Source organism: Lepus europaeus, chromosome 3 (genome assembly GCF_033115175.1).
Source record: "Lepus europaeus isolate LE1 chromosome 3, mLepTim1.pri, whole genome shotgun sequence".
In the NCBI taxonomy this organism is placed as follows: domain Eukaryota; kingdom Metazoa; phylum Chordata; class Mammalia; order Lagomorpha; family Leporidae; genus Lepus; species Lepus europaeus.
The window spans coordinates 143,416,240-143,437,694 of NC_084829.1; the positions used below are offsets into that span (position 1 = coordinate 143,416,240).

The 21,455-nt window shown below is 40.6% G+C and overlaps 1 protein-coding gene and 1 non-coding gene across 5 annotated transcripts in view; both read right to left on the bottom strand.

Moving 5' to 3' along the window:
* Positions 1-21,455, bottom strand: part of HIVEP2 (HIVEP zinc finger 2) — a 224,519-nt gene that overhangs the window by 76,633 nt on the left and 126,431 nt on the right. The gene's annotated exons all lie outside the window — the stretch shown is intronic.
* On the bottom strand, positions 8,251-8,361 carry LOC133757272 (small nucleolar RNA U13). The gene has a single exon (XR_009865643.1). It is a non-coding gene; the product is annotated as a small nucleolar RNA U13 (small nucleolar RNA).

The window sequence follows — 21,455 nt, forward strand, 5'->3', positions numbered from 1 at the left end:
GAAGCCATTGTAATCCATAAGCTGTACACTGGAAATTTATATTCATTAAATAAAAGTTAAAAAAAAATAAAAAAATAAAAATAAAAAAGAAACCAAAATGGAGAAGAACACTTCAAGGAGGAGAGAATTCAAATACAATAAAAAACTGATATCAAATAAGAAATAAAAATGTCCACTGGAATTGCTGATTGAAAGACCATGGTAACTGCAGGGTAGTTAAGATATTAAAACCAGATTCCTTTAAGATAGAAAGTAGAAAAAACTGATATTGCTAACATAGATTAATCTTCAAGGATTTCAGTAACGGAAAGCATCATGAATAGATTATATTAATATTAATAACAATTGTGAGTCTAGTAATTGATATGGAAGACTTCCCATCCTGCATTGTACTAAGCACTTTGCAGACATAATCTTGTTTAATTTTAAAACATTTAGATGACTCCAAAACAGTCTTTCCCTAATCCCCAATTTCTACAACATTGCTAATCTTCTGAACACAATCTCCAACTTGATTATCTGTACTTTAAGAATAAGAATTGTGTCTTATACTCCTGTTTGGTTTTTTGTTTTGTTTTGTTTTTTGTTTTTTGTCTCATCTAGGAAAGTTTTGGGGACACAGTAAATGCTTAGTATCCTGCAGGTAGGCATTGGTCTTAAGAGTTTATGCCGGTGAGAAGTGTGTGTTTGATAATGGAGTGCTTGGGTTGAAATTCTGGTACTGCTTCAGATTCTAGCTTTCTGCTAATGTTCACCCTGGGAGGCAGCTGGTGATGGCTCAAGTAGTTGGATCCCTGACACTCCTGAGGAAGACCAGAACTGAGCTCCCAGCTGCCAGCTCCTGGCTTTGGCCTGGTCCAGCTCTGGTCATTGTAGGCATCTGGAGAGTGAAGCAGTAGATGGGAGTTCTGTCTGTCTATCCATCTCTCAAATTTTAAAAAATCAATATATTTGAAAATACACTGATTTTTCACTATATGTATGAGTTGTTATCAGACAACAGAGGAAAAAAATGCTTTTACACTATCCAATTCTATACAAGTCTGAAATTCATTGGAGAGACAAGACATGCAGATGAAAAGTTTAGTTACCACTTAAAACATCAATTAAGTGCCACTACATTTATAACAGTACTCTATGAGTGCAGTAAAGGAGAGAATGCTGTTAGCTAGAGTTGCGAAAGAAATATTTATGCATCTGATAGGAGTTACATAAGGGCTTGAAAATTCTGACAGAAACAGCTTCCCAAGAGGTCAAGATGCAAAGGAACAGTGTGCCAAGAGGTCATGACGAATTATATATTGAGCAAAATCTTCAATCCTACTTTTCTTTGCCCCATTTCAGCTTATTTCTTTCTTTGTTTCTCCTTAATTCATCTTTTTTTTTTTTTTTTTTTGACAGGCAGAGTGGACAGTGAGAGAGAGAGAGACAGAAAGGTCTTCCTTTACCGTTGGTTCACCCCCCAACGGCCGCTGCGGCCAGCACACCACATTGATCCGAAGCCAGGAACCAGGTGCTTCTCCTGGTCTCCAACACGGGTGCAGAGCCCAAGGACTTGGGCCATCCTCCACTGCACTCCCAGACCACAGCAGAGAGCTATACTGGAGGAGGGGCAACCGGGACAGAATCCGGGGCCCCGACCAGGACTAGAATCCGGGGTGCTGGTGCTGCAGGCGGAGGATTAGCCCATTGAGCTGTGGCGCCGGCCTTAACTCATCTTTTTTTTTTTTTTTTTTTTTTTGGACAGGCAGAGTGGATAGTGAGAGAGAGAGAGACAGAGAGAAAGGTCTTCCTTTTTGCCGCTGGTTCACCCTCCAATGGCCCCTGCGGCCGGCGCATCTCGCTGATCCGAAGCTAGGAGCCAGGTGCTTCTCCTGGTCTCCCATGCGGGTGCAGGGCCCAAGGACTTGGGCCATCCTCCACTGCCTTCCCGGGCCATAGCAGAGAGCTGGCCTGGAAGAGGGGCCACCGGGATAGAATCCGGCGCCCCAACCGGGACTAGAACCTGGTGTGCCGGCGCCGCAAGGCGGAGGATTAGCCTGTTAAGCCACGGCGCCGGCCTAATTCATCTTTTTATACACATCTCACAGTACAGACTTCTGTTATCATATCCTATTTAATCTTTATCACTCAACACTACAGATCCTCAGTGCTACTTCCAAAGTCCCTCCCACGGGTCTAGTCTCATTGTAATGATGCAGCTGGTGTTCTACTCATGGTCTCCTCACAATCTGTATATTAGAACAGACAGCTTCTCCCAGTGACCCAAGAGCTACCCTAGATCACCACACACCATGCCCTGCCTCATGCTTTCTTCTTTTCCTACTCTATCTAACTCATTGCTGTTTTTCCTGTGCAAGTTTGTCCTAATACTTCCTACAACCAGCTTTTCATTTCCCTCTTCCAATCCTCCTCTGGCTCAAAGTCAATCTTTATGCCCAGGCTCTACATCGTAATTTACTCCCTGGAAACCATTAATCCTACACAGGGAAAAAAAAAAAAAAAAAACACAGATTTCACTGCTCTTGAGTTGTTCAAGCATGAAGATAACCTTGTTCTGTATAAATTTTTATTTATGTTCCATCAACATGTTTCAAACAGCTTTAACATGTGTATATAAAAGAGGTCTTAAAAAGTTCATGGAAAATGTATATCATGCATGAATTTTAAAATTTTTTGCAGCAAAATAAACATCTTTTGATTTATTTTCCCCATGAACTTTTTGAGGCAGATAAGTATATCCTTCAACCTATTATTAAGCCCACATCCTTTCTTTTAAAACTTTTTTTTATTTATTTGAAAATCACAACAGAGAGAGTGAGAGAGACAGAGAGAGTGAGATCTTCCACATTGGTTCACTCTCCAAATGACGGCAACAGGCAGTACTAGGGTAGGCCTTACTGAAGCCAGGAGTTAGGAACTCCATCCAGTCTCCCACATAGGTAACAGGGTCCCAAGCACTTGGAGCATCATCCATTGCTTCCCCAGACACATCAGCAGGAAGCTGGACTGGACAGAGCAGCCTGGACTCAAACCAGCACTCTGATATGGAATGCTGGCATCGCAAGCACTGTCTTAACTCACTGAGCTCTGATGCTGACTCCAACCCCACATTCTAACCAACAAAACACAATCCAAGGCTATAGGGACCCACGTTTCCCGAGACTCAGATATTAGGTTTATAAGTTTTAGAAATTAAGTGATATCTTTTGTTTTTAATCATTCAGTAACTACCCTGACTAAAAAGTCTAGTCAAAATCCTGTGGCTCTGGTTTGGAATCTATCGTTGTAGCCAAAGTTAGAAAAAAATGCACTTTCAGTAAACACTCCATTCTCTAAATTTCACCTTGGCTGTGCACTAATCACTGTATCTGTTAGGAGATGACCCCCTACCACATCAATCTAATGATAATCACAAGTTCAGATCTACATGACTTCATTTCTTATAAACATTAGATTAGTAAATTTAACAAACAGGCAGTTCCTATGGGTTTTAAACACTATGCTAGAAAGCACGTGGATAGAAAGAAATAAAACCTTACTCATAAATACAAGATACTCACACCCTGAGATGGAAACAACAAATGATAATATAAGAGTAACAAAATTTATAAAATGACAGAGAAACATCTAGGGAAAGAAGAGAAAAAAATCTGCCTTGAGGAGTTGCAAAATGATTTGCAAGAAAGTGATACTTAAACTAGATCTCAAAATTGGAAGAAAATAAGGGAGGAGATGGATGTGTGTGTGTATGTGTGTGTGTGAGGTGCACACATACAAAGACACATCAAATATTCACAGTAATAGAATTAAAAGTTAAGTTTATATTAGTGCAAAAGATTTTTGAAATCCACAGTGACTATTTTCATAACATGCTTTTTCCCTGAACTTTCTGAAGGTCCTCATATACAGTGTGAACTATTTCCCAGACATAAGTTACACATTACCTCATTTTTGCCATCACATTGAAGATGGAGTAAATGAGGCAAGACAACTAACTTCACTTGTTAGAATGTCACTAAGGGGCCGGCACCGTGGCTCAATTGGTTAATCCTCCACCTGCAGCGCCGGCATCTCATATGGGCGCCGGGTTCTAGTCCCGGTTGCTCCTCTTCCAGTCCAGCTCTCTGCTGTGGCCCAGGAAGGCAGTGGAGGTTGGCCCAAGTGCTTGGGCTCCTGCACCCGCATGAGAGACCAGGAGGAAGCACCTGGCTCCTGGCTTCGGATCAGCATAGTTCCGGCTGTAGCGGCCATTTATGGGGTGAACCAACGGAAGGAAGACCTTTCTCTCTGTCTCTCTCTCTCTCACTGTCTAACTCTGTCAAATAAAAATAAATAAATAAATAAAAGAATTCACCAAGATAGCTTCAAATATAACCTTTGTCCAATATACAAGCCCCCTTCCAGAGACAGGGACTATTTTTCGAAAATAAAACTGGGAAGAATAATTATTGTGACAGTTACAGTTTCTCCAAAAATATCTTTTTATGAAATCTTTACTTCTAATGAATTGACATTTTATAGTTGTAGCTATTTCCCACATAAAAAGCTTCTAAAACCCAGTGCTTTGAAAGACGTCTGGGGTCCAAGGTCATTTACAAGATGTGAAACTTCCAAGGTTGTATCTCTATGCATGTTCCTGGTTGAAAGATCAGGAGTTTTTCTGCATCTTAAAAGGGTCTATGAACCTCTCTTCCCAAAATGGCTAAGAATTAATCTGATCTAACAGAGAATGTTGCCAGGCTTTTTAGTTTTCTGAAAAGTACACGTGTAAAATTTAATTTCATGTATAAGAAATACATCTCATCATATTGGGAAGAAGATTAATAATTCTATTAATAATGTAACAACTTGATAATGAGACACTGAAGTGAGCGTTACCCATGTTACTAATAACTACTCAGGATGTTAAGAGTGAAAGGACCATTTAGAAAGCTAATTTCCTTTTCATCGTGCTGTTTAAGTGTTTACTTTCATTCACATCCTGTGTGACCCTATGGGAAAATTTTTAACTAACACTGGGGAAAATCCCATAGGGTTACACAGGATGTGAACAGGGCCTGGACTCAACTACCTTCAGCCTGAAAAATAAAATTAGATAGGTGAGTTTCACTTTCTGTTTGTCATAAGTTCCACTTTCTGGTTCCCAGTGTGCAAATTCAAAGCGAATCTGTGTTTCTGAAACAGCAGACCCATAAAATCCCAACCTCCTCGCACTCTTTCTAACAAGGATTTCTCTGTCTTGCATAACACAATCCTTCTGGCAGGAGATGCAAATGTGTGGTGCCAATCCAGGAGTGAGCGCCTGCCATACCTGGGCTCACACTCAGTTCAGCTGCCCTTTTTCCATTTCCTGTGGAGAACACACATCCCACCACTTCCCCTATAGAAAAAAGAAAGCAGCCCGATTTAATTGCTGATGGAAACATTGTCATACTTTCCACTGGCCAAGCTTGAAACCATTACTGATCTAACCTTCATTAATTTTTCCACAACAATTTGCAGAAATGTCAGGAACCAGCTGTACGAAGGCTGATTAATTGTCCTTATCACAACTGCGTCACCAGGAGCACTCACCCCCACCCCACACACACAGACACACGAAGATACTGCAAAAATTAGAGATTTAACAGATAAATCTATATTGGTGTGAAAAATTTAAAATTTATACCTTCAAAATGTTCACAGAAAATGCATATTATGAAAAAACTACACATGGATCTCAAAATTGCACCAAAATAATCATAAATATTTCTTTTTTTTTAAAAAAAGATTGATTCATTTATTTGAAAAGCAGAGATACAGAGAGAGGAGAGAGAAAGGAGAGTAAAAAAGAGTTCCATCTGCTCGTTGACTCCCCAGATGGCCGCAATAGCTGGGGCTGGGCCAGGTTGAAGCCAGCAGCCCGGAGCTTCCTCTGGGTCACCCACGTGAGTTCAGGGGCCCAAGCACTTGGGCCATAGTAGGAAGCTGGTCTGCAAGTGGAGCAGCAGGCACTTGAACTGGTGCCCATGTGGGATGCTGGCACTCCAGACGGAGGTTTACTCTTCTACGCTACAGCACTGGCCCCATAAACATCTCTTAATTCCATTTTTCATTAACTTTTTGATCAACCCGTGTGTGTGTGTGTGCAGGTGTGAGTTTAACGAAGTTAGGGATTTTTCTGCTTTGGTTAGTACTGTCAGTGCTATGTCTCTTACTCTGAAAAATCCACATGTATTTTTAATGTCTTCCAAAGGCCCAAACATTTTCAGAGTTGGAGGCATTTGGGAGTGCATCCCTAAAGGAAGAGTTTGCTCCCTGCCAATTACTCAGTTCTGTCTGTCAATGAATCAGAGTCTTAGAGCAACACAGCATTTATTAGTCAATTACAGAAACTGAAATTCACTTCTGCAACATGAATTAGAAAATCCAGTGCCCTTTTTCTACTTTTCTTCACTTTCTCCTCTCCCTCATCACTTCGTTTGAGCTGTTCCATCTGTCTCACCCTACAAAATACTGTACTTGGCATGCCTGGAGAGCCCAGGTAGCACTGTCCACCTTCTAACCCCATAGATGCAGCACGTGAGCAACTCTTAACACTGGTGCCCGGCAGAATCTGGCCATCTGTGCACAACTGGTCACAGCAAGCTTAGCTTCTCAGCCAGCACTTGGATTTTCAAATTTCTAACGAGTTGGTACAATGCCAACAAGTGTTGGAGAAGAGAAGCACATACAAACATCCTTTTTTTTTCAACACACAAGAATTCAGATACCAATTTTCAAAGGTGTACTTGTCACGGTGGCTCACAAGATTTCAAGACCAAAGATCAAAACATAGTCACATCCTCAAAATGGATCCAAATCCAGCAGTTTGCGTCACTACTAAACTTTGTGCACAGAAATGTGGGTTTCCTTCCCTATATCACTAGTGTACATACCAGCCAGGGGTTAAAGTTGGAAAGATATTGAACCAAATCCCACAGTAAGTAGCTGTCAGAGACAGCTCTGCAAGACTGAAAAGAATCCCTCCTAAGACATCAAATAAAAATCTAAAGGCTCTATATTCCTAGTACAACCCCAAACCAAAGACAGAGATTGGACAAACTGTGGTATGAGGCACGGAGGCCATAAGTGGATGTGTAGCTCACAGCCAGAAGACCTGCCTTCAGTCCATCTCTGCCACCTGCTAAAGATGCAAACATGAGACAGCTTACATCTCTGTGTTTCCATGTTCTTGTCTGTAACATGGGGATAAAACTACATTTTAGCATCATTCAGAGAAACAGGGCTTTCAGTAGCCTGAGGAAGTGAACCATAAATGTTAGCCATTAATTCTATACCTTTCTGTTGATATTTCAGGCACATGTTAATCTGAAAGTAAGGAGGAAATAATGTGAGAGGATTTCTACATTACACTAAGGAAGCCCACTGGGTTGGCTGGGAGATTTCTCTAGAATATGAGGATATGTCCTATTGCCGGAGATAATACCAGTAAAACCAGGTCTGGTAATCAGCGTTAAACATTCTGTTTTCCGCTGACCTCCTCCGTTGTGCTAAGACAACACAATGTGGATTGCTGAAGGATGTAGGGGCAGGCCCTGCTGGAGATGTCTACACCTCACTCACCACTGCTGCCGGCTCTGGAAAAGAGAGGAGGGTAGAAGGCACTGCAGGCCAATGATAGAAAAGGAAGCTGACCTGGTCTTCGCCATCATCAAAGCTTGTGTTGAAAAAGAAAAAATGCAGAACGGGCACTGCAGTGCAGTCGTTTGAGCCGCTGCTTAGGACACTCTTAGCCCATATCAGAGGGCCATTTCGAGTCTCAGCTACTCGGCTTCTCGATCAGCTTCTTGCTAATGTGCCTGGGAAGCCAGCAGATGATAGCCCAAGTATTTGGGTCACTGACACCCACATAGAAGACTCAGATGGGGTTCTGGCTTCAGCCTGGTCTAGCTCTAGCTGTTTCTCTCTTACCCTCTCTCTGTCATTCTGCCTTTCAAATAAATAAAATAAAATGAAATAAAGAGAGAGAAAGGCGCTTGTTCCTCTAGCACTAAAATCAGTTTTGAGCTGCAAGGAGGCCACATAGTGAAGGAAGGACACCACTCTTAATCCCTGTTCCACCTTAAGTAACCTACGCACTGTAAGAACTTAATCTTTACAGCCAAAGCATGGGATTTAATCTAGGTTGGAGCTCCCCAATCTGCTTGCTGTAAGGCCCAACGCTTGCAACTGTGTAAAACAAAATACATTGGATTATTTGTTTCACGCCATATGGGTCATGTGCTGATGTCAGTCATGACAAGGTGTAGAGGGAGGTACATCTCACACAGACATGTATACAATCCAATCATCACACTTACGAACTACAAAAAGGATCAGTACATTGGATTATAAAGAAAACCAATTATGCTGAAATAGTTATCTCAAAAATAGTTTGGCAGTCTCGTAGACAGTAATATATGTGGTTCTTTGTCAATCATGGGAAATAAGCTAAAAACGCACCATTATTCTGAGTAGTCACAATCATAAAGGCACTCTGGGACATTAGCCACAAAAGCAATGTGCTATGAAATCATCTTTGATTTCCACTGGGGACAAAGTCACAGGCACTGCTGAAACTACTCCTGTCATTTGTTGCCTTCATTAATTACAAAAGAGAGAGCTGAAGTTTACTTAGCGGTGAGTAAAAAATAAGGTTTTTCTGTTCTCAACAAAATTCTCTGAATTCTGTCCATCTGTGGTTAAGATCCTCAATCTAGGGTAAATAGTAAATCCCATTGTAGTTCCAATCATCCAAGATGAATGATTAAATTGTGTCCCTGGCTTCCTCCACAGAGAATACTCACAAAGAGAAATAAAACTATCCAACTGTGTGTAGAAAAACAGATTTACAGGACAGACGTGTCTTTCCTCATCCCGACCCAACAGAGGGAGGGGGCATTTACTGACCTGAAAATAAATAAGTTACTCAGACACTACCAAGCTACCAGCTTACAGTAAATACGTATGAATTGGCTGCAGCACCAATTAGCCACAGTTTCCATATCAGCCCCACCTGCTCGCTCGGGACCTCCCCACTCTCCTTGGAAAGTCAGTCAAGCCAAGTAAGTATTCCTAGGATTCAAGCAAGTGAGACTTAAAAGAGCCCACCACCAGCCTGACAACCACTCACACCACTATCTGCCATTTCTTCCTTCCTTCCTGCGCTAGCTCCCCCTAGTGGCCGCAGGAAGGAGCCCTTCTACTACCTGTGCAGATGGTTTTGCGGTGAGAATGCTAATACTCACATGTGCCCCCAGCCAGGAGGGTTATTTTTGCCTTGGGTCCCAATGTGTTAGAAATTCCTTAACCCAAACACACACAGGAAGTAAATTTATTGGAAAATATATGAGACACTATCATCACTGCCATTTAGATGTCCCATAACTCTAAACTTAAGTTCAACAGTTGAGGGTCCTCAAGGAAATGCTTGTTTCCCAATCTATGTGCACAGAGATGACTGAGTTAGGATGCCTTGAAGGGTCACGGGCTGTGACACTGCACAGTCTGGAGACACCATTTCAAAAGAAAAGAAGAACTAAGTAGCATTAATGCTTACATAAAGGAAATGAAATAGTACCCAGTTATTTTTCTTGAATGGCATGATTCTTGCATAACAGGTATGCCAAGTATCCATTTTCTTATTTCTCCTAGTGCTCTTGTTCAGTGGTTCTAGAATTATTTGCAAATTCGTGCAGTCTTTTGAACAATCACAAATGGCACCTGAACAACATTTTGCTATTAAACAATTCTTCTTAGTCTTACATTTGTAAAGATATAAATAGCATGAAATATGAGGCCCATTCTTTATGGGCACTTTACACTAAACCTAGAAAAAACCTAAATCTAGAAATAGTTTTACATCTGTAAACATAATTGAGGACTTAATTAAATTTCCAAAAACTGTATTTCAAAGCTTCACAGTATCTACATAATTTGGGATTTAGGATGCTTTATTTATTTAATATAACAAATTTAATTGTCTTTTAACTTTAACATGTAAGTTTGGGTCCCATGTATTAGAAATTCCACAACACAAACACATGCATTAAATAAACATTTTATAAGAAAAACAGATTGTGAAACAGTTTATGAGTTTTGACATTTATTCTAATTTAAATTTTTAATAAATTCTAATTTAAATTAAGATATATCGATATTTTATATACTTCGAAGGCAATTAAATTTTCTTTTTAAATCCCTTAGGTCATTGAGAATGAGTACAAGTTGAGAATTTGGCATATGTGCAAAGACACTTCAAAAAGTTCATGGAAAATGAAATTAAAAGACAAGTTCATTTTGACACAAAGACTGTTGAAACAACACATAGTTTTCCCATATGATTTTTCCATAAACTTTTTGAAAACTGCTTGTATCTTCTTTTTTAGAGTTCAAAAATTCAAAAAGAAAAAAACAACATTGGAAACTCTAAAAGCAATCAGTCTGCTTAAATTTTAAAGCTGCAAACAATAAAAATAAACAGCACGTGTCAAACATGACCACATAAAATTCACCAACAGGTCACTGCACATTCTTTATTTAATGAAGACTTAATTACTATTCAAAACAATAAGAATGAGCCAGAAAATGAATCTCACCAAATCTACGACTTGAACAGGTCAGACGAAACCCCCTTGGCAACTTGATTCTTTCCAAATAAAGATTTCATCACTGAACAAATGAAGAAAGTTTGTGGGCCTCCATTTGACCTCTTACCCTGGAGGCTCCAGCAAAGATTGGCAGCCATGACCTTCTCTCCAGTTGCGAGTTCTTAAGGCCCAAACCAAGCTTGGCTTATCACCAATTTTCCTTCAAGACTGTCATGAAATCTGTTCCATCAGGTTTTCTGCCTCTACTCTTATTCAGAATCTCACAAAGTTTACTGCAAATACCTCATAACCAAGTAACACAATGGCGAAGATCCAGTCCCAGGGGCTAGGGTGGAAACAGCAATGCCCTTCCTGGTCCAGCTTGTCAAGGCGCTGCCCCCTCTAAGCCAGATACAAAGCGAATGAACATCAGGGAGTGGAGACACAACCTAACAGTGACGGAGACCGGGATTCAGCAGTGTGAGCCTGATGAAGTCCATCAGCTTGCAGACACACCACTCATCAGCTCCCTCCCCCACCACAGTCTTGCATCTTTACTTTGTCTTCTCCAGGGCTCCAGGTCCTCCCCTGCCACACACTCCACCACCTCCATACTTCTCACGCATTTCAATGCTAACTTGAAGGCCACGCAGCAGGAAGAATGGCCTCAGAGGCCAAGAGACAGAAGAAAGTGCCCGTTCACATTTTTGCCCATACCCAGTTCTTCAACTTTTAAGATAAATCTTGTAGCAAGTTATTTTTTTCAGCAATTTCCATGAGCACAATGAATGTTTTGAACAGTCTTGTCCCTTTCACACTTGGACGTTTAGAGGATACTTCCTAAACATCTGGATTCAGAGACTGACTCCCTCAAATAATCCTATCACAGTGATCCAGTTCTTTCTGTTTGAAGATCTGTATAGAATCTCGACTTTCATGTTTTGCATTGAGAAACAATTTTGAAAGTTTTGTAGATATATTCTGAATTCAGGGCACTTCAAAGAGTTTGTGGAAAAATGGAATTAGAAAAGTTTATTTTGGTGCAACAAATTTTTCAAAGCTATGCATAGTTCCTTTCTTTTTTACTTTTTTTTTTAATTTTTATTTTTTGACAGGCAGAGTTAGACAGTGAGAGAGAGAGACAGAGAGAGAGAGTTATAGACAGTGAGAGAGAAAGAGAGAAAGGTCTTCCTTCTGTTGGTTCACTCCTCTAATTGCTGCGACGGCCAGCAATTAGAACTGAAGCCAGGAGGCTGGTGCTTCCTCCCAGTCTTCCATGCGGGTGCAGGGACCCAAGCACTTGGGCCATCCTCCACTGCCCTCCTGGGCCACAGCAGAGAGCTGGACTGGAAGAGGAGCAACCGGGACTAGCACCCGGCGCCCCAACCGAGACTAGAACCTGGGGTGCCGGCACTGCAGGCGGAGGATTAGCCAAGTGAGCCATAGTGCCGGCCAGCATAGTTCCTTTCTAATATGTATTTTCTACAGACTTTTTGAGGACCCCTCCACACACTCACATACACATACAGAAACACACACACATACACACACACACAATCAAGAGAGAGGCTTGGTGAACTCAACCAGGGAATGATTGAGTTCCTTACCCCAAGTCTGTGAGTCACTCAATGACATCCAGGGCAAAAAACTTAGATTCTTGACAGTTCAGTTCTTCCCCCACTACACTGGCAAGTACTCACATTAGTGTCATATTACTGATATTATTCAATTCAGAAATTACTTAAGGTTTTAATAATGTTAGATAATAAAACTTAGAAATCACTGTGTTACATACAGCTATTTTCTTATGTTATTTTATATACTATTATTAAATGCATAAACTCAAGCAGGTCTCATGTGAGAAATTACACACTGCAGAAATTACATAAAATATGTCTAAACTGAGTTCTCTAAGTCAGCTAAGAGAGGATTTGAGTAACATTATCATGAGCAAAAGGATTGAAAATGTGTTCTTCAGAAAATGTTAAATAATTGCACCTGCTCCAAAGAACTCTCAGTGCCACATTTAACATAGATTAATTTATTTTTTCATCATATTTCCAAAATGCATTAAGCATATGCAAGTGAAACAGAGCACATGTAAATATAATAAATTATAATTGAATAAATATTTAATAATAAACACCATCAAATAAATTATTCAATTATTTTCATCCACCTGTTCATTTCCATATTCTAAGCAAAATCCAAAGTGAACAAATCTTATACAGGCCAACCTCACTTCTCAAAACAAACACAAACACTTAATATTATATATGATTCAGAAATTCCTTTTCAGCATCTGAAATCATCTCCTTAAAATAGTTACTTAATATATAATTCTTAGTTTAAAAGAAATTTTTACGTACATATTTAAATAACCTGAGAATAACAGCTGAAATGAGGACTCTGAACATGTTGCTCCATTTTTACTTTAACTAGCAGAAGATTTTTGACATTCAAACCAAGCTTTTTGTAGTTTTAACCAAGGTTTTTCAAGTCTTATTACATCAGCTGGTTAAGACTTACAACACACACATTTAAAAACATGTATGGGCTGGGCGTTGTGCTGCAGTGGACTAACTCAAGGCTTGGAACTCCTACATCCCATATCAGAGTGCAGATTTGAGTCCTGGCTGCTTTGCTTCTGATCCATCTTCCTGCTAATGCACTTTGGAGACAGCAAATGATAGCCCAATTAGTTGGGTTCCTGCCATCCACATGGGAGAGTTGGATGGAGTTCCTGACCCAGCCCTGGCTGTTGTGGACATCTGGGGAGTAGACCAGTGGATTGAAGGTTTCTCCCTCCCCACCCGAGCTCCCCCCACTTCTCTTTATCTCTCTCTCTCTGTCACTCTGCCTTTCAAACAAATGAATACTTTTAAAATGAAGGAAAACATAGTTTCAGATATTTTGGAAGACCATATCCCTTTGTTCTGTGAATGATCAAAGAAAATTTTATTTACTAATTAACAAAATGATGCCACTACATATTTCTTTTTTAAAAAAGATCTATTTATTTATTTGAAAGGCAGAATCACAGAGAGACAGAGAGGTCTTTCATTCGCTGGTTCACTCCTCAAATGGCTGCAATGGCCGGAACTGCGCCAATCGTAAATCAGAATACAATAGCTTCTTCCTGATCTCCTATACAAGGGCAGAGGCCCAAGGAGTTGGGCCATCTTCCACTGCTTTCCCAGGCCATAACAGAGAGCTGGATTGGTGGAGCAGCTGGGACTTGAATCAGCTCTCATATGGTATGCCAGCCCTGCAGATGGCGGTTTTACCTGCTATGCCACAGTGCCAGCCCCCGCCACTATACATTTCTTGATCAAAACCACTCACAACCTTAAGTTTCCATACATTGTTTAGTAACCTCCATTAATAACACATTTAAAAACCTTGGGCCAGCGCTGTGGCTTAGTAGACTAAGCCTCCACCTGTGGCGCTGGCATCCCATATGGGCGCTAGTTCCTGTTCTGGCTGCTCCTCTTCCAATCCAGTTTTCTGCTTGTGGCCTGGAGAAGCAGCAGAAGATGGCCCAAGCACTTGGGCCCCTGCACCCACGTGGGAGACGTGAAAGAAGCTCCTGGTTATGACTTTGGATCAGCCCAGCTCCAGCTGTTGCAGCGATCTGGGGAGTGAACCAGGAGATGGAAGACCTTTCTTTCTGTGTCTCCCTCTCTCTATCTGTAACTCTACATCTCAAATAAATAAATAAAATCTTTAAAAGAAAAAACCTTTAGTCTATCTTGTATATATCATGAGATCACACATACATCCGTCAGTGTAAGGATACAATGATCTAAATGCAAGCATCAAACCAGTTCTTGTCCTCTCCTCTGAGGCTACCAATAATAGGTGTAAGAAGATATAATAAAGAGTATTCTAAAAGTTCATAGAAAATTTGTTTTAGGAAAAATACTATGTGTGGGGGCCGGTGCTGTGGCATAGCGGGTAAAGCTGCCGCCTGCAGTGCCGGCATACCATATGGGTGCTGGTTCGAGTCCTGGCTGCTCCACTTCCGATCCAGCTCTCTTCTATGGCCTGGGAAAACAGTGAAAGATGACCCAAGTCCTTGGGCCCCTTCACCCACATGGGAGACCCAGAAGAAGCTCCTGGCTCCTGGCTTCTGATCGGCAAAGCTCCAGTCATTGCAGCCTACTGGGGAGTGAATCAGTGGATGGATCTCTTTCTTTCTCTGCCTCTCCTTCTCTCTCTGTGTAACTCTGACTTTCAAACAAATAAGTAAATCTTTAAAAAGAAAAAAAAATGTGTGGATTTCAAAGTTGGTTGGTGTCAAAATAAATTTAGGTTTATTTCATTTTTCCAGGAAAGCACTCTCATGTATGCTTTAGATGACAATGCCGGCATAAATACACAGTGCTCAGAAAATAATATCAATGTAAAATTGAGTTTTTCTCCTTTCTAGAATTAAAAAAATACCCAAATAAACATTTTAACTCACCAAATAAATAGTTCCAAATCTGGATTGTAACATTCTTAAAATATGCATAATAAACTTCCAAATTAACACAGATCAAATGTTTTAGTAATTTGATGAAAACAGATGCTAATATGTTCATCAACTATAGAACTCTAAATTTATATTTGGATATAATGAAAATCATTGCCATCTATGCATATATTATACACACATATTTTTATTTTGTTGGAAACAAAATGACTCAAAAATAAGAGTTCTATTACAAAGACCCTGTAGGTCTCTTAGTTCAACTTGAGTTTCTATTTTATGGGTGAACTTGGTGACATTTTACAGTGGGCTCAAATAACCATAAACATGTGCTGCAAAGTAAAGGTTTTTATCATATATCATAAATGAAAATAAAAATAGGATAAATCCTGCAAAACCCAAATCTGCCAGCCACAACTGTCAGTAGGAAATGATAAAAATGAGAAGAGGAGAGGCAATCATAACAATAAGGGGGTGGGAAGAGAAATTACTCCTTGGTAAGGGACTTCACACTCCCATATTTACTGCACTCTAAGAGATCGACTTAAGCCTCCCAGGCCCAGAGGGCCCTCATACTTCAGAGCTTCAACACTGGTTGAAAACATTTTGCTAGTGCTTCCAAAGGTGGAATGCCTCTATGTTTGGAGAAGTCCTTGAGTATATTTACTTGTACACACAAACACACTGATGCCATCTATCACAGAACTTTCAGTAAGATAGAGGGAAACGAGCTATGAAAACATTATGCTAGCTCAATCCTCAAGAAGGGGGCATGCCAATGCTGTATATGGAAAGCCTAGTGAAAATGCATGACAATTTTTTTGGAAGCTCTGAGGATTCCCACTGTCATTAACCTCACAGGTAGTTTGTTGTACCCCAGCAGGTAGAATGAATTTTTGGGTTCAAAATGACAGAATAATTTTATGGAGTAAAAACATTAATCTCTTTTTTATATTCTTTTTTTAACTTTTATTTAATGCATATAAATTTCCAAAGTACAGCTTATGGATTACAATGGTTTTTTCCACCCCCATAACTTCCCTCCCACCTGCAACCCTTCCCTCTCCCGCTCCCTCTCCGCTTCCATTCACATCAAGATTCATTTTCAATTCTCTTTATATACAGAAGATCTATTTAGTATATATTAAGTAAAGATTCCAACAGTTTGCACCCACACAGAAACACAAAGTGAAAAATGCTGTTTCAGTACTAGTTATAGCATTAATTCACAATGCACAGCACATTAAGGATAGAGATCCTACATGAGGAGTAAGTGCACAGTGACTCCTGTTGTTGACTTAACAATTTGACACTCTTGTTTATAGCGTCAGTAATCTCCCTAGGTTCTAGTCCTGAGATGCCAAGGCTATGGAAGCTTTTTGAGTTCACCGACTCTGATCATATTTAGACAAGGTCATAGTCAAAGTGGAAGTTCTCTCCTCCCTTCAGAGAAAGGTACCTCCTTCTTTGATGACCTGTTCTTTGCACTGGGATCTCACTCGCAAAGATCTTTCATTTAGGGTTTGTTTTTTTTTTTTTTTTTTTTTTTGCCACAGTGTCTTGGCTTTCCATGCCTGAAATACTCTCATTGGCTTTTCAGCCGGATCCGAATGCCTTAAGGGCTGCTTCTGAGGTCAGAGCGCTATAGAAACATTAATCTCTAATACTAACCCTTCAAAGAAGCTGTCTGCTTATAAACTAGAGAACCTTACTTAAATTGGCTATTGCATCTAACATTATGCATGCATATTTTCTACCTAGCAATATTTCTCAATCCCAAGCCCAGTTAAAACAGGAACTCAGGGGCCAGCATTATGGCACAGCTGGTTAAGTCGCTGCCTACAGTGCCTACATATGGGCATGGGTTTGAGAGTCAGCTGCTCCATTTCAATCTACCTCCCTGCTTAATGCACTTGGGAAAGCAGCAGAGGACAGCCCAAGTGATTTGGCCCCTGCACCCACGTGAGAGACCCAGAAGAAGGTCTTGGCTCCTGGCTTCAACTTGGGCCAACCCAGGATGTTGCAGCCATTGGGGAATGAACCAGTAGATGGAAGACCTCTCTCTCTCTCTGTCTCTCCCCCCAATCCTGTAACTCTGTCTTTTAAATAAATTTAAAAAGAAACCCTTTAGAAAAATAAAAACAGGAACTCAGTAAACCTTGTAAATAAGTGAATGAATGATTATGAACACATTATTTTCACATAATTTTGTGCCTTTATGGGTTTAAGGAACAATTGCTTCTTCCCCTATCACTTACTTCAGTTTCTCTCATTATATTCCTTGAAATTATGGAGTAGTTTGACGTAATTGAAATAATGTATATATGCCTCTGTCAAAGTTTTTCATTGTGCCTAGTTGTCTCTAACAATTGGTTGGGGAAAAAATAAAACACAAATCAATAAAATATAACCATGAGAAAAAAAAATCCCAGCCCTTTACATTCTATGTTAATAGACTATTTATCTTAACAAACTAATTTTTGAAATTTTCTTTAACAAGTTCTATTATTACTCTCAAATGTGAAATTATTAAGAATATCCTTACCACCTCCAGTAAAATACTGCATCCTTGTCCTGTGTTTCCTCAGGTTGGGTGTGACCCTCTACGCCTGAGTATGACTGTGTTTTGTCTACTTATTGGCAAATAAATATCCTTCAGGACAGGAAAAAAAAACTGTGTGTGTGTGTGTATGTGAGTGCTCTCATACGCACGCACTTCCCTACATTGTTCTCCATGGAAATCTCCTTCCACATGGGACAGGAGCCAAGGAGAGCCCGAGGACTTCCCTGACACGAAGCCAAGGGTGTGGTGAATGTGCTCACCATTATCAGCTGGGTGCCCAAATGGAAGGAGTGGGAAGGAGGAAGGAGGAAGCACGGAGGAGGAGGGAAGCTGGTAGCAAGTGTAAAGGACTTTGATTTGTGAAAACAAACTGAGAGTCTAACATTTCTGCAGTATTTTAAATTTTGCACAGACATGTCAGGACTAGCATGTTCTGCAGTGATGCCTCTTAAGACAGCAAGAGCATGGGGGTCTATTGAGGTACAAATAAACTTTACCCATCCAGGGGAAATCACTGAGAAAAGGCTCAGTCTTTTCTCGCATTTGGTATATTTAATTTATGTCATCCAGACAAGTAACAACCTTTAGAACAATTCCATAACCCTTTTATACTGAAATATCTTCAAAGCCATTGCAATCCTTAAGTTGCCAAATCTGTTGACCCTAGTAGGTCACAACACTGGTGCTAACTCTACAGCATTATACACTGTAAACACACTTCCCTTAAATACAGAGCTAAGCTCAGGATCTGACATGCGGAGGCACTCAGTAAGAGCCCTGCTCTCTATAAAGTTCCTCCTCCCTTAGCCTGACCCGCCTTTCTTAGTTTTTCAGCTACATTTCTGACAGTTAACATACTTTGGAAGCTTCTGTTTGATAGTCCAGTTGAAGTGTTTTCTCCATGAAAAGCTTCCCACTTTTCCAATGTCAGAACCCTTTGCTCAACTTCCATCTCCACTAATAATGGCCTGTTTTTGTATTATATCCTCAACTAAGTGTTCAGCTATTTGACAAAAAGACCAGTCTCATTTTTCCAATGCACACCTCAATGCCATGCACATCTCACACTTGGTTGGTTTTCCAAAAACACAAATTAGCTCAAAAGCATACCAAAGATGTTGAGCTGAATCTTTACTTTCTTCCAGTTTCCCACCCTTCAGAGCCAATAATATATCAAAACTTAACAGACACTGCATCTACTTTGTCTCCCATGTGTCCCTTCCTTTGTGTTCTTATTAGAGCCACCCTAGTTCAGAACTTAACTCAGATTACCTCTTGGAGATGATTCCAATAGCTTTCTAGCTTGCTACATCCAGGTTCTCCAACTTTCTGTGATGCTATCTTCAGTGGAAAGATAGCTCTTTCAAAAACATAAGGCAACCACCATGTCATTCCTTAGCTCAAGAGTTAGTACAGGTTCTCTAATGCCTACTACACTGATGTGCTAGCTATATTCAAGGCATACTATGCTCTCTAGATCTCTCCATGCCCTCCCTGATGCTTTTTTCTTTCTCGTTTCCTCTCCACTTAACCAATCTATCTTCCAGACATGCCAAGTTACTTTTCATTCCATGTTCATATCAATATTATCCATTCCATCTCTCTGCTTGTGTGAATGTAATTCTCTCCCCTTGTCAATATCTGGCCATCTTTAAATCCTTCTTCAGGAATATTTCTGATCTCAAGCCCCCAACCCCAACATACCTATGAGAAAATGACTTCTTTCCCCCTCTGAATTTACACAGCATTTCATTTATTCATCTCTGAGGGTACTACTATAAGCTTCTACTACTACTGTGAGCTTCTTTATATCCAAGCCAGGTATACAGCAGTCTTATCTGAGTTTTAGGGTGTATAACCAACTTGAAGGCTGAAATGCAGACCTGCTCATCATTGTGTTCTTCTACAGCACCAGAATACTCAATTCATATGGAAGAGATTCCATAAATATTCATGGAATTTAACTGAACTAAAGCTTTTATAAATAGCCAAATATGCTCAGGTACCATGTAAGAAGAATGGGAGCTCAAGCTAACTGAGTGTTGGCGTCTGTGAGGATTGATGTTCTCAAAATTTCCACTTAAGACTGATGACAGAATCAAGCTCTGCTACAGTCAATGAATAATTTATTTGTGCACAAAACATTCTGTTAATGGAAATCTTTTTATGGCTCAAGATCTAAAATATACTTACTGCCCCCTACTTATTAAATGTTTGCTTTAATCATTAGTACAGAAGGTAATGACAAATGATAATTACAGGATCATTATAAGCTCTTAAACAATTCAATCAAGAGTATCTCTTCTGAAATTTAGAAACTCTTCATGGACGGCAATGGGGTGGATTATACTGGAACTGGCCAACTCACTGCTCTCATCACATTTAAGAAACTAATGTTTTCTGTTGTTAGAAATACCACCAATTGAGAGGGTAACTTTAGGTTCAACAGGCTGGTAGGTTTCTTTCAGATGTGAGTGCTCAGTTAAACCACCCCTCCGCTTGCATGAACTACACTGCCTCAATCACATACACCATGGAGAAGGAGCTACGCATGTGTTTGTGTAGATGGTGCAGTCTGCCAAGAGATGTTCCTTTGCTGTGCAAGTCGTGAGATGGCAACGGCCATGCTCTTCAAAATGAAAAGATAGCTGTTTTTCCTCTACGTTTGTATTTTAGGAGGCTGAAAAGCACACTTCTGGCTGCTGTGACATCTCTGACATGTACACATGTCCCTGAGGAAGTGATTTTGTGGGGGATTTCAGCAGGGTTAAGGTTGAGAAGACCTAAAACCATGTTAAGTTCTTGTAAACATTAAAGGAGCCGAAAGGTCAGCAAGAAGAGGAAGAAGCCCCCTGAAATCCTTGCCTGGAAAAAGAAAAATTAAGTCATATAAAATATATACTTTTGTAGGTGGACGATCAAATTCATGCTTTTCAACTGGTGTGCAAATTCATCACATGGCTTCTCATACCAGCTTCTCTCTTTATCTCCCTTTTTCTATTAAAAGTAATATTCAAACTCCCAGGCTCAAAGCCTGAAGTCATCACTGACAGCTTTTTCCTGCTTCCCACCCGCACACTGCACACACACACACACACACACGCCCTCTCCTATCCTCAGTCAGGCAGTCCTACACAGGCTTCCTGTGCACTTTCCCTCACATTGTATGCAGCCTGTCAATCTTTTCCACTTCCACTCCAACTCAGACCCTCAATTGCTGTCTGACCTCCCACTGCACAAAGATCAGAAGTTACTCTGGGTCCACGTGGCAAATTTCCAAAGGACAGGTCTGGGCCCAGTGCCTTTGGATACATGGAATCCAGGGACAATTATCAGAGGCATTGACCTGTTAAGAAAGAATCAAAATAGACTTAAGGAAAATAATCTTTAGCTGAAGCCCCAAGGGCACCATGATGCAAAATATGCAAAATAAAGAACTGAGGGGGAAGACTGGAGGAAGTCAAGTCAGAAGCAATTCTCTGTACTTAGGATTCAAGTATTCACTCAAGTGTTCTGTGCAGTGCCTTCATCTGTGATCTCAGTGTGGGAGGAGCCCCCAAAGAGCACACATCAGGTGACAATTCCCGGTGGGAATTAATGGAAGTGCCTCTTAGGTGGCTCTGTGCTTGCACTGATGGCTGCACCCACTCACTCCACCCTCACTTCCACTCCCTACGCCACTGCCATCCAACACAGCCCAGCCAGAACGATCTTCCTAAATCACAGCGCTGAGTGCACCACTCCTCTGCTCAAAAGAAGCAGTCGTGGGCCTCCCAGCACAGTCAGATCCCACGTGTGCACAGCC